The following is a 12,346-nucleotide window of genomic DNA, read 5'->3' as shown; positions in this document are numbered from 1 at the left end:
AGTCTGAAAACGAATTCTTTCTCAGTTTGTAGCGTTTGAAGGTTGTGAACCTTTAATAGATTTCAGAAGGTCACTTTCGGTACCTCATTTAATCTCGCAGGTGTGAATGGTAATTTCCAATTTGTCAAATCTACTTTACGATCAATTTCGCTAATGTGTTTTGATCAGAACTTCTAGATAGCACTTAGTTCTTCGCCGAAAATTACAGAAATTGCTTAAGAATCCTGACAAGTATCTAGAATTTCAAATAAGGAATTAAAGATTCTAACATGTAACGGTCTTCTAGTGTCCTTCGCGCTCATCCTCGAGTAGAATAGCGTTCTAATCACTGTCTCATCCAAGCAATTACCAGATAGCATCGCTAAATTAATTCCAATTGTGTACAAGGTTCTTATATTAAAATTTTGGCGATCGAAGTCCTTGGAAGTTTATGAACTTCAGCTAAGGATTTCGATGGTACAAAATATCTCGTTTCGAGTGCTCGTATGTCCTGCATTTCCTCGTTTGGTGCACGACTCGCAGCTATCTATGGGTTTCGCAAAGGAAAAAGTGAGCGGACAGTTGTATCTCGAGGCGTTCACATATCTCCCTGGAGCGATTTAAAGCTTGGATTTATGTCGTTCAATCACGTGAAACTTTCTGCATGAGTCGAAGGAGAACCTTAACGAACTCTATCCACAAATTTAACTCATTATCTCTCTTTGCCCCAGTTTCTATTCCATTTTCAAGCTGTTGTTACCAACGTGTCTGTCCTCAGCTAAAGAATTTCCTGTGAAACAAATATTTTTCATCAAACTTAGCATGAATTAACTTAGCACTTCTCTTGGGTTCTTGTTGCAAACCTGTGCCATTCAAATGCAAAAGACACGAAATCTGTATTTTTCCTGCGTCTGTAGCAGTAGAAATCTCTCTGCAGAGAGATCAGTGGTTTTTAGCCATCATAGTTGTAGCACTAGAGATCTCTCTACAGAGAGATCAGTGTTTAGCCATCATAGAGAAGCTTTTGTGGTTACATAAAGTAAGGGGCTATAGGTAAGTGCAAAAGTCCTATGGAGTTATTAAAATACTTATTAGATCATTTAAATGTATGTATTTGAACTCTGGTTCTCTTCTTCTACTATGTCAGGATCCAAAACTGTTCTTCTATTATCACTTACTTTTCAGATTATTTAAATTTGATATCCACAAATAATCTTCTTCTACTTTCTCATTTTACGAGATCTCACTTTTGTTAAATACTTATGTCTATCACTTCAGCTAATAAAGTAACTCAGGTATATTTAAATAGTTTACTGTGTCATGATTTCCAGTTTGGAACCAAAAGTTTGTCAAACTCTCGAACCTTCCTAACGTGGAAGAAAGCTCAAGGCAGCCTGTAGCTCTAAGATCATTAACAGGTCCTTGGATACAGCAATGAGGAAAGAAGTTTCACAGACATAATACTGTTTTGTCGCTCTTTCGATGAAATATACGCGATAATTTGCATTTATCGACGACTAATCGCACGAGTTCGCATAATAATGCGAAATGAAATGCCTGTGCACCCCTGTCACGCGGTCGTTGCCGCCTGTTTCAAGGGCGTCCGGCTAAAAATGTACAATCCTTCGAGAAAGGAGCTCCACAATACATAGTGACATCGAACCGTATCTGTTAACTGAATGGACTATTCCTTCAAGCAAAACATTTGCATTTACATGTTCTATAATAGTCAGCGATAGGATTCTTGAGCGACAGGTTTTGGAATTTCGAACGTGTTTTCACGTGGCTTACGTGGCAGATAAGGCACGAATTCTCTTTTCTAATTTATTTAAATTCAACTCAGTCATTCAATTGGTAAGATAAAGTACTGATAATCATATTGTTGCAAAAATCAATGGCCATGGCCACACATAATTGCCAGACATCCAGTGTACAAGTACACACGTGGTACCGTCACTTCCTCGAATATGTTAAAACCGGTCATCAATGGAGAACGGGATTTCTGGCCAAGATCCAAGATCATGGTCATTCTGCTGACCATCGACCGGTTCCTACACCCGCTGTTATGACTTTCTTCATTTTATTTTTGTATCGAATTTCGCTGATACCCATTAAGACGATTTTACTTTTACTTTACACTTTCTTCCACGCTTCCACAAAAGAAGAAAATACTTGTCTTAGTCGTGTGTATAGTATAGAGGTTACTTCAATACCACACGTGTGTAGTTTAGAGGTAGGTACTTGAATAAGACGAATTAACATCGATTTATTACAAGAAAAAGAGGAATTTAAAAAATTTAGCTCTCTTTTTAATCCCAAATCCTTCAATCATTATTAACTTTACAATTCAGGAAGTCTGGTCTATATTTGTGAAGAAAGTTGGAAAAGAATTTTAAAAACCCGTGGTGTACTTATTATACAGAATGTATGTTTGGAAACTTTATATTTAAAGTGTACTTTACATCTAAAATGTGAAGTTTTCAAATGAATATCCTGTACAGATAGTTAACCTGAGGACGTGAATGAATCATTTAGCATGCTGGGTATCTGTTAAAAGTCAACGCTCGACATATCTTTGACACGTGATTGCAAGAAACCACGTTCATCTTCGGAGAATGGGTGGTCCGAAGTATACTTACACAATTCGAGTAAAATAGAGAATAATTATAGATTATAGGCGGTGGCACGTGTATCAATTGAATGTAGCAAGCAGTGTCAAACACAATTCCACGGAACTTCGTAATATTTATTACACTCGCGGTTAAACGTCCTGCGATTGTGAGAATCCTTAGGAAAGTACTTTCCCAGGCATGGTAACTTCTTCCATCGTCAAGAGGAAAGGTTAACAAGAGATGGCTGAAGCTGCAGGTTGTTGCAAGCTAGACTGCAACCAACTCCTCTAACGCACCCTCGCGAAAAGAATGAAACAAGCCTCAAGGGAGAAACGATTAGCGCAACATGCGTAAAATTTATAGGGCATTGGTGGCCAAACCCTGACGTGACAGGAGATTTATTTCGCCTGTCAGAAATGAGGTGACCCCAATTTCGCTATGTTAATGTTTAAAACGTTTTATGATATATCTAACTGGATTATGTAGTGAAATTGTTGAATGTTTCATTAAGCTTAGACTTTTGTCTGACCTAATACCAAATTTGCGTACAAAATAAGACAACAGTCAAACAATTAAACAGTTAGTCAAACAGCTCTAAAGTGAAATTTGTATCAAATGATGAGAGATATTTTATACACCTTGAGCAAAAAATTCGGCCAAACAAAGAAGAAGAAAACAGGAAATTTGGAAAAAGAGGACGTTTCAGACTAAAGTTAATTTAAATAATAAAATATTTGAATAGTAGACCAGTTGATTAGTCTGGCATCCTTCTTTCAAGTTCACGGTTAATCTGTTATAAATATTTTGTCTTTCAAGGTCAAGGATCACGGTCACTCGAAATACTTCTGCATTTTGTTGTGCATGTTCTTTTTCATTCCCGAGGACGCATATTTTTGTAGGAACAACTGGTACCGCACGAGGACTTCTAGTCTTTGTGACCAGTGTAAACACATGCAACGAGACTTACATTCCATTGTATCACTTTTACTTACAATTTCCTCCAAATTAAGCTTATTAATACACATATCGTACATATGCATATTTAGAAAATGACACGACTCAGAAGACTAAGAATTAGCTTACTAAACACAACCCTGTTCGTTATAAAAATTTTACCAGTTAAACATAAAAATTGTAGATTTTATTCAAAGAACTCTTCAAGTATAAATTACAAATCTTTGAAATAATGATAAGAAAATTTAGAAAATTATCTATATAACACATAACTATTTTTCAGACGAATTATTCAACTACAACTTTCATCAAATAAAACTACTTTTTATGTCGTTATTATTATTTATTTAACAATTTTCTTCTAAGCTCATGAGTAGTTTTTTGCTTTCTCTAAAGAACATACTTTTCTGAGCTACATATGTGATTTTTGAAATGCATGTGTCATTAAAGAGAAATTTAACACAGAATAGAAAACGCCTCAGAAAATTAGTACTAATGATGTACGTACACCTACTTAGCAGAAGCTGATTCGAAACAGAACACTTCCAATACTTGTGCAGTTCACTTTTAATTAAGCGATGTCTAGCGAATAGAATCGTACAAAATGATTTTAAAGCCATGCCTCGGGCGATAATTCAATTAACAAGCCATGAATGCGTGAGGAACAGGCATTCGCGAAATCTTTAGTAGATTACAGTGATTCAATAAGAATAGTTTGGTAGTTGTAACACCAATTCTCACGTTAAGAAGTCACCATGTTATCTTGCGAACGATCGTTACTTGAAAGCGCTTCCCAGGCAGCGCGATTGTTATTGTTACAAGGGACAATTCCCTAGGATCTTCCAATTGTCAAGAGCCAGTTCACATCTGACGATTAGATAACTCATTTCGAATTCCGAGGTTCTACGCGTGTTGGCATTCACGATCTTCATTTCACCGAAACAATGTTATAATCAGTTTTGGATTGAACTGTAGGCGTATTAGCGAAAATTTTTCTTTAGTAAAATTAATTTACCAGCGAGAACACTGGGGTCACTGGAGACTCAGGCTAATTTTAATTAATTATATGAAACGAGAAGAAAGTCAATTTTCCAGACGATTCTTAATTAGGCGTTCTTTTTCGCTGTTAGCCTTGGCTGATCTAAGACAATTTAAGAAACACATAACTACCTGTTGCTTGCAGGAATGAGTTCAGTTTACAGTTTAATTAAGTTCCAAGAATAGGTACATCTATTGTACAGAAATATAGAAATTGTTTAGCTTTTTAAAATCTGAATTAAATTAGTATTACTTTTTTTATCGCACTTTTTATTTCAGTTACTTAAAAACTATTTAAATAAAACATATGTTAAGTGTATGCGTCTCTTACAAATTAATTATTATTATTTAATGCTAGCAGATATTAATATGTATTATTAGTATAAATGTTAATGCATTATCGAATATTAAAAAAATGAAATTTTAAGTACAGCCAGAATTTTGAGCATGTTTCTTTTACAATAGAATTTTAATGTAACTGATACTGCGAAATAACTACACGAGGACGTAAAGAGTTAAAAGAGTCAAAGTAAATTTTTCATAGACCTGTATCACAGAAAAGAAATTTTGCTCCAATGACGATTAGAAATTATTTTCTAAGATTAGAAATTTCGCCTAGCATTGATACAGAAATTACTAAATATTTCTCACAATCAGTAGTACAGTACCAAAATGAAACTATTTCCTAGATTCCTGAAGTTCGTAACAGCATCTGATTTACCGCAGCATCAACAGAAAGAAGTCGAAGTGTTTCGAAACGGCGTATCCAATTCCAAGTGGCGTTAACTCGTAATGCCTCCGCGTCCAGTCTAGTTTTTGTTATATTTAGCCTGGTAACGCAAGCTTATTTAGCTCATAACATTTTTTCTGCCATTTGCGGATACCAAACGAACGTTATTTTAATTACTTCCCGTTCGAGCGCACAGTTTCGGAGCGCCAATCGACCTGAATTCTTTTCCTCCGGTTTCTACCGAACACCGGATGAATCTCGATAGCGGAAGCTTGATTTCTCCTCGAAGCTTCTCTCTTAAGGCAACGCCGCTTTCAGGTATTAGAACTGGTTCGTATGCAACCTGAACTTTAAGGTGCTTTTGTTACATCATAATTATAATAATGAACACATGATGTCTATGATAAATAGCGTCCCAGATTTCATTTATTTCTGTTTATTTGTTAACGAGTAATAATTATCCTCTTGGAGTAGATACAAAAAAGGAGTGCAAAGAAATTTTTAGAAATAAAGTGTACGTACAGAAACAACGAGCACAGTTTCGTAAGTTACTCATTTTATTCTATGAATATTAATACAGCGAACTGGCTGGTGTTCTACTTAATATTAAATTAACTCTCAACCAATGTTATTATAGTGACCTGCTTTTGAACACTGGAAATTAATTTTGGAGTATTAGGAAGGAATATTATTTCTGTGCTATGATTCAGATAGATACTGCAATTTATCAGCTTGCATGGACACGGGGATAGGTGAAACGCATCCATTTATGCGTTTACATTTTCCAAGGTGTGGCTGATAATCATTCAGAGGCCATGGCAATATAATTTCACTTTGAAGTCTGTCTCTTGTGAGCTACAATGGAAATCTTATTAATGCACTATTAATAGGATTATAGAGTGCTATATGAAATAATGTTTATTATAGTGTATAGTTTACAAGGTACTAATAATTTGAATTACCGAAGAATTAGAATAGGAGACAAAGAGTCGTATGAGAACTTAGGTATCGGATGCCTTAATCTGATCTGTTACTTCCGCTTTTCTTCCTCAGTTACATGTAAGAAAGAGAAAGTAGAAACCCTTTCACTCCTTAAATAGGCAAAAATATCAATTTTTACTCGCATATAGAATATTCACATATTTGAACACCTTTACTTCCGTTATCGTAGTTTCAACAAATGTAAACTTTGTCAGTTTAAAAATATTTAATTCGATATCTGTAACGACCGTTTAATTAACACTAGATCTACCAGAGCAGCCAGGGAAACTAGTACGATTCCGTGCACATGTTTCATTCTTTACTGAAATATAAATAAATGTCAGTTTTGTGAATTATATGTATACTTTTTCAGAAACTTGTAAGTCTGGCCCATCGTTAATTATTCTCGATAGTTGTTAATGCAAGCGCTTATAGGTGAAACCAGCTACCTAATGTCTTACTCATTCAAGATAAACAGCTCAGTTTCATGCCAGTCGATTGATCGGAAATATTCGCAGAACTTGAATGTATCCTGCTTTAAAATCCACTGTCTGTTCATAAACTTCACTTTATAAGCCATTTCCTAGGTGCTAATATCTTAGCAGCCTTGGTACAATCTACCATCATTTTGCGCAATAACGTGATTTTCTATTGTGTCCAAGCATTTTCCAAATGAAGGATTCAGAGGAAAAAGGAGAATGCCAATCTTAACGAATTTGCACTTTAACATTTTTTCGTATAAATCAGTGAGTCGAAGAACAACGTAAGTTCAAAACCCCACATTTTTAGATAGTTAATCTGAACTGTATTTCAGAAACAGATTGCAATAAATATCTCAATATTTCTTAAAAATGGACATAGCCAGTTTTGAAATTACATTTCTCGTTTGAAAATGGCAAATTTTGGACTCGTACTGTCCTTCAACCCACTGATTCATATTGAAAAATGAATTCTCGTTTTCTGAGAAATACTACAACTTGATATTTCCCCTTTTTCCCCGTGAACCCTTAAAACCTGCCCAAAAAAGTGGCTCTGCTCAGCCTACAAGCTCGTAAGATTAGACGATATGCAGTTCGATCGATGTAAGCGTTCTGCACCGATGACAGTATAATTATATTACATAAATTACAGTTCATGTGGGACGCGGGTGCAACACTCGCAACGAGAGCAGTGAACGTTTGCACGCAAAGTGCCACAACACGCAGTCCTTGTAAAATGTAAATGGCTCGTGGTCACGAGTAAACGTGAAACGTTGCACGTGTCTGTACACAAATATCCGCGTGGCTAAGCGGCGCACGTGACGTTAACTTAGAAAGCAAAATGATCTCGAGGAATGCCAATTCACCCCGATCGCCAATGCCCTCGAATGGGGAATGCCCACGAGTGACAGGAGTCTTTCATCGAAATGAAAACTAGTTTTCCATTGTTGCGCTTATCGAGCTGCCTGGTCGTTTTCAACTCTTCGACTGGCAATGAAGGAGAATTAAGAGAATCTTTCAGATTTTCATTCTATGATTGTTCATTCTAGTACTATTAATCCTTGGCTCATAGAGTGGAGTCACAATGGTCCCATTTCCTAACCATCAAATTTTCAAGAAATGATTCATTGAAACTGAGAAATTAAAGACATAATGGTTCCATTTGTTGAGTATCAAGTTTTCAAAAAATGGTACTTTGGAATTGGGAAAATGAAGAACATAATGGTCCCAGTCGCTGACCAACCTTTCAAAAATGACCTACTGAAATTAAGGAACTAAAATAAGACGAAAAGGCAGCTAACACTGTAAAGTCAAGAGAGTGGCGATTTAAGAGACTGTTCACTGTAACTTGCGTGCACTTAATTCAATAATTAACTAAATAGCCATGTGAAATCGGTTGGTCATTGTTTGTTAATCTAAATGTTCAGATGCTATCTCGTTAACCACTGAGAATCAGACCTGCGCTGATACAACGTTTTTCATTCAGAATTAACTTTGGATTGTGTCACCATTTCTGCCACCTCGGCTCAGTTTGTACAAAGGACTAGCTGAAGCAAAAGATCCCTGAATCCATCCACTATTCACGATCTTACGTTATCGCTGGTATCTCACCAGGACTTAGCCAACATAATCATTACAAAAGGCTTCACGAATATTCCGCCCATAATGGTAGAGAACGATCTCGAGAAACAAAAGTTTTTGGGCGACTTCGTAGCCCCGAAATATTGCGCAAACGAAGCCACAAATAGTAAAAAGCAGCAACGCCGCTCGTTCGCTGTGTTCCAGCGAGCTGTGCAAAAAAAACGTTAATTGGCTACAAAATATTCCATAATTCCGATTAAAACCAAGACTCTCGGTTTCACTCGGCGACTGCGTTAGCTGTAACGTAACACAACGTAAACGATGGCCCAATTATAATATGGAACGTAAGCACGTGCTGGCACAACTATACACAACGTTCACGCAAAATAGTGATGTACTTTCACTTGGATTTCGTTGAGCACAGTAGTTAAATAGATACACGGAAAGATAGGTGAGCTGTGGCTACGCCTTGGCTGCGAATTCTGCATGAGACTTGAGCTGGACCAGCGATGAAGGCTTCAAGCTGTTCTTGTAATGATCTCGTAAATTTCATATCGTTCCTCTGTAATGTATAGTGACTTCGTAAAAACAGTAGGGGTTCAGATCTTTAAACGACTCCTAGTAATGTTTTGGTAGCAGGTCAAGCTACCAGGAATAGCTTAACGTATTTTGCGAATGAGGTAAATGTCCCCCATACGTGAACACTACGTTAATTTTATTTAATTTTAAGCTTACATTTTAATGTTAGCCTAACAAAACAAAAACACAACAGCAAATATATAGTAATAGTTCAAATGTTAGGATATACATATTTTTAGGTTGTCCACTTATTGGAACATTTGAAATCTTAAAAGTCCTAGTGTTGGGACATTTACCTTATTGGTTTTTTGGAGCCCTGTGAGTACCACATGGGCAAGCAACTGATTAATCCTGAATAGGATACACATCTAAACCAAGTAGCACAAAATACCAATTAACAACTTATATCTTTGAGATATCATATGTAAAAGTATTGCACAGCACACCACTTAAGTGGGTCTTGTTTAAGTCACTATACATCTGGGAGGTCTTATGCAGGGTGTTCGACAACAGATGTCAGAAATCTTAATTTTGTTTAATTTAGTATTTAATTTTATTAAACACAGTTTTTTCATTGAATAGATTTCGAAGTTTCGCTGAATAAATGAAATTCTATCACGACACTTAATGTGTTAAACATACTTTGTGACCCGTTTGGTCCTCCAACTACCCCCTGAAGTATTAGAGCATATAGAATTTGTTACGACAGTTGCCAGGAATTTTTAGGGAAAGATTTTATATGTTAAAATAATACGAAATTGCGTCTTTAAGTTTATTTTTGAGTTATTAATTGCTGGGAAAACTCCTAAAATGCAGCGTGAAATGTGTCTGACTCGCGACTTATTCTACTGATTTCGCTGTGCTTGTCTTAAGTAGTGTACGCTGGCAGTAGAATAAGCCTCGAGTCAGACATATTTCACAGGACATTTTGACGTTTCTGCAACAATTAATAACTTCAAAACAATCTGAATCAGCTCTTGAAATTGTTAACATCTATTATCGAACACCTTGCATGTAGACGCAAAATACAGTGATATGAGAATATTTCTTAGACACAATCATTATCCAACAAAAAGGTTCTATAAAATCGTTAAAAAGACAAGTTCTCAAATCCTGCATTCAACATTCAAGAACACACGATACTGTTTCCTGGATATCGATTTATTTTTCACTCACGAGTTTATAACGTGAGACACACTTTCGAAGTCGACTCATGCTCATGATATCCTCCTTCGGTCTTACGAAAAATTATGAGTGATAATAGAATGACAGATAATGTTCTTTCACTCTAAACACTTTAAAATAAAGGAAGAAAAAGACTGAAAGTGACACGTTTCTGATACAATATGTGCAATGACTCGTTTTCCTCTTGTCAAAACAGGAATGAAAAAAATGCAGAATAATTCCAAGAACTAGGAACTAAAACAAGGAAAACATAGATAGGAAAGATACTTGCACCCTCTTCAATTTGAGTAACTATATTTCCCATAAAAAAAAAAGAATAATTATTTGATCCTTTTTATGAAATGTCTGGAATAAAATGAACTAATTTAATTGTATTTGAAACGTGCCTCGCTCAGAGGGTGAGATGGTCCACTCACCAAAGATGCGTCGAGGGCGTCCAGCGGCGTCAATTAGAGATGCTCAGTGCGAGTACTCGGCGTCGCGATGCACGGCGCTCGACATTCCTTTCAGCTTGCCTTGGAGTAACTGGACGCCAAAGCGGTTTCCCTCTCTCGATTCGCACCGACTTCTTTACATTCTACACCAGCCTCGATCATGGCTTTCACTTCATCCGCCGTGGAAACGGTGAACCATAAGACTATGTTGGCGACGTTCTTGGTCCAGCGTTATCCATCGACGGGGCTGGCTGGAAGGCGAGCTCAAAGACGTTTACTTTTTACGATCGGTTCTCGATGGCTTGGGATATGAGGGTGGAGCAGCTATCCATATAGCACAGAGACGTCTTAGAAACGTCTTAGAAACATCCAGTAGAGACCTAAAAATGTCGAAAAGTTGAAACGTCTGAAGTTATGAAGCAGTATGTCTTCAAGACGTCTTAAAGGATATTCGTAAAACGTCTTAAAGATGTCCAAGTTACGTCTATAAGATGTTCAGACAAAAAATGGATATAAAATAGACGTCTTCAAGACGTCATGGCTGCCTGAGTAGGTAAACGACCTACGGGCACGTAGGATCTTTTTACATAAAATGCATAGATTTCTCATTTTTCCTCCAAATTTTGTTGCTTTATCTTTAAAATTAAAGAAGTTATGAGAAATTAATATTGAATATTTGGAGTTGAAGTGGGAAACTATAGATAGTATCTTTTTATTTCTTTTCATTACATAAAGATTATATATTTTCCAATATTATATAATTGAGTGCTTCAAACATTATACAATTACCAAGTAATTACTGAAAAATGATATTAATAAACAACATGTTTTGCTATAATTTTGTATTTTATGTAAGAAGATACTGAGATGGTCGTAACAATATTTTCAAACAAATAGGTTCTATAGTGACTTATTAAGTTTCTATAAATCCTTCCAATACTCTGATTATAAATAAAGTAATTAATAAACGAGATTTACCGATGTTTATGAAGTGTGTGCTTAAAGGTTTCTCTGGCTATAAATAAACAGTTTTCGTATTTGGTATCATTGCACAATAATTTCTAGAGTTTCTTCAAAAGTTCCTCACCCACTATTACATACTATTTAATTATTTATCATTAAATACTTAAATGATTTCTTCAATTTCTCTGCGTGTAAAAACGTTTAAATGAGACATTAGTTTCTAGGTGTCGCCGCTAGATGGTTAAGGATTTTTTGGTCTACAATCTAGTATCGGTAATATAGAGATCATTAATAAAATAATCACTAATAAAATAATGGGTCTATCGTGAAAACAAAATTGTATATTTTAAATCTCTAGATTATATGATCTAAACACCCAGTTTTTAAATTCTAATAAATCTTTAATAAATACAAATACAATATTAACTAGAAGTATTTGCAGCTAGTGCTTTTAGTGTCCATGTTTTGGCCATATCATTTAAATGGTTTTCTTACTATAAATAAACGATTTTTGTCACTCAAAAATATTGAATACGAATGAATACGTTAATTAACAAAAATAAACAAATAAGACACTATATTTTAAATTCAATGGATCTACAAATTCTCTGGGAAAAAAGCGCATTCTCGAAATCCTTCTTTCATTTTTTTTAAGAATTCTAAAATCTATTGAAACAATTACTTTTGTTATGTGTATTGTATTGTGTATTGTAATAAGGATATTGTGAGGATATTAAAATCAGGAGCGTATTGATAGAAACTAGATGTTCCTTTTATGAAACAAGAAAACCATTGAAATATATTTTAATATGATATTGAATTGCAGAAATA

The sequence above is a fragment of the Calliopsis andreniformis genome, chromosome 10 (genome assembly GCF_051401765.1).
Source record: "Calliopsis andreniformis isolate RMS-2024a chromosome 10, iyCalAndr_principal, whole genome shotgun sequence".
NCBI classification, from domain to species: Eukaryota; Metazoa; Arthropoda; class Insecta; order Hymenoptera; family Andrenidae; genus Calliopsis; species Calliopsis andreniformis.
This window is presented reverse-complemented; position numbering follows the sequence as displayed.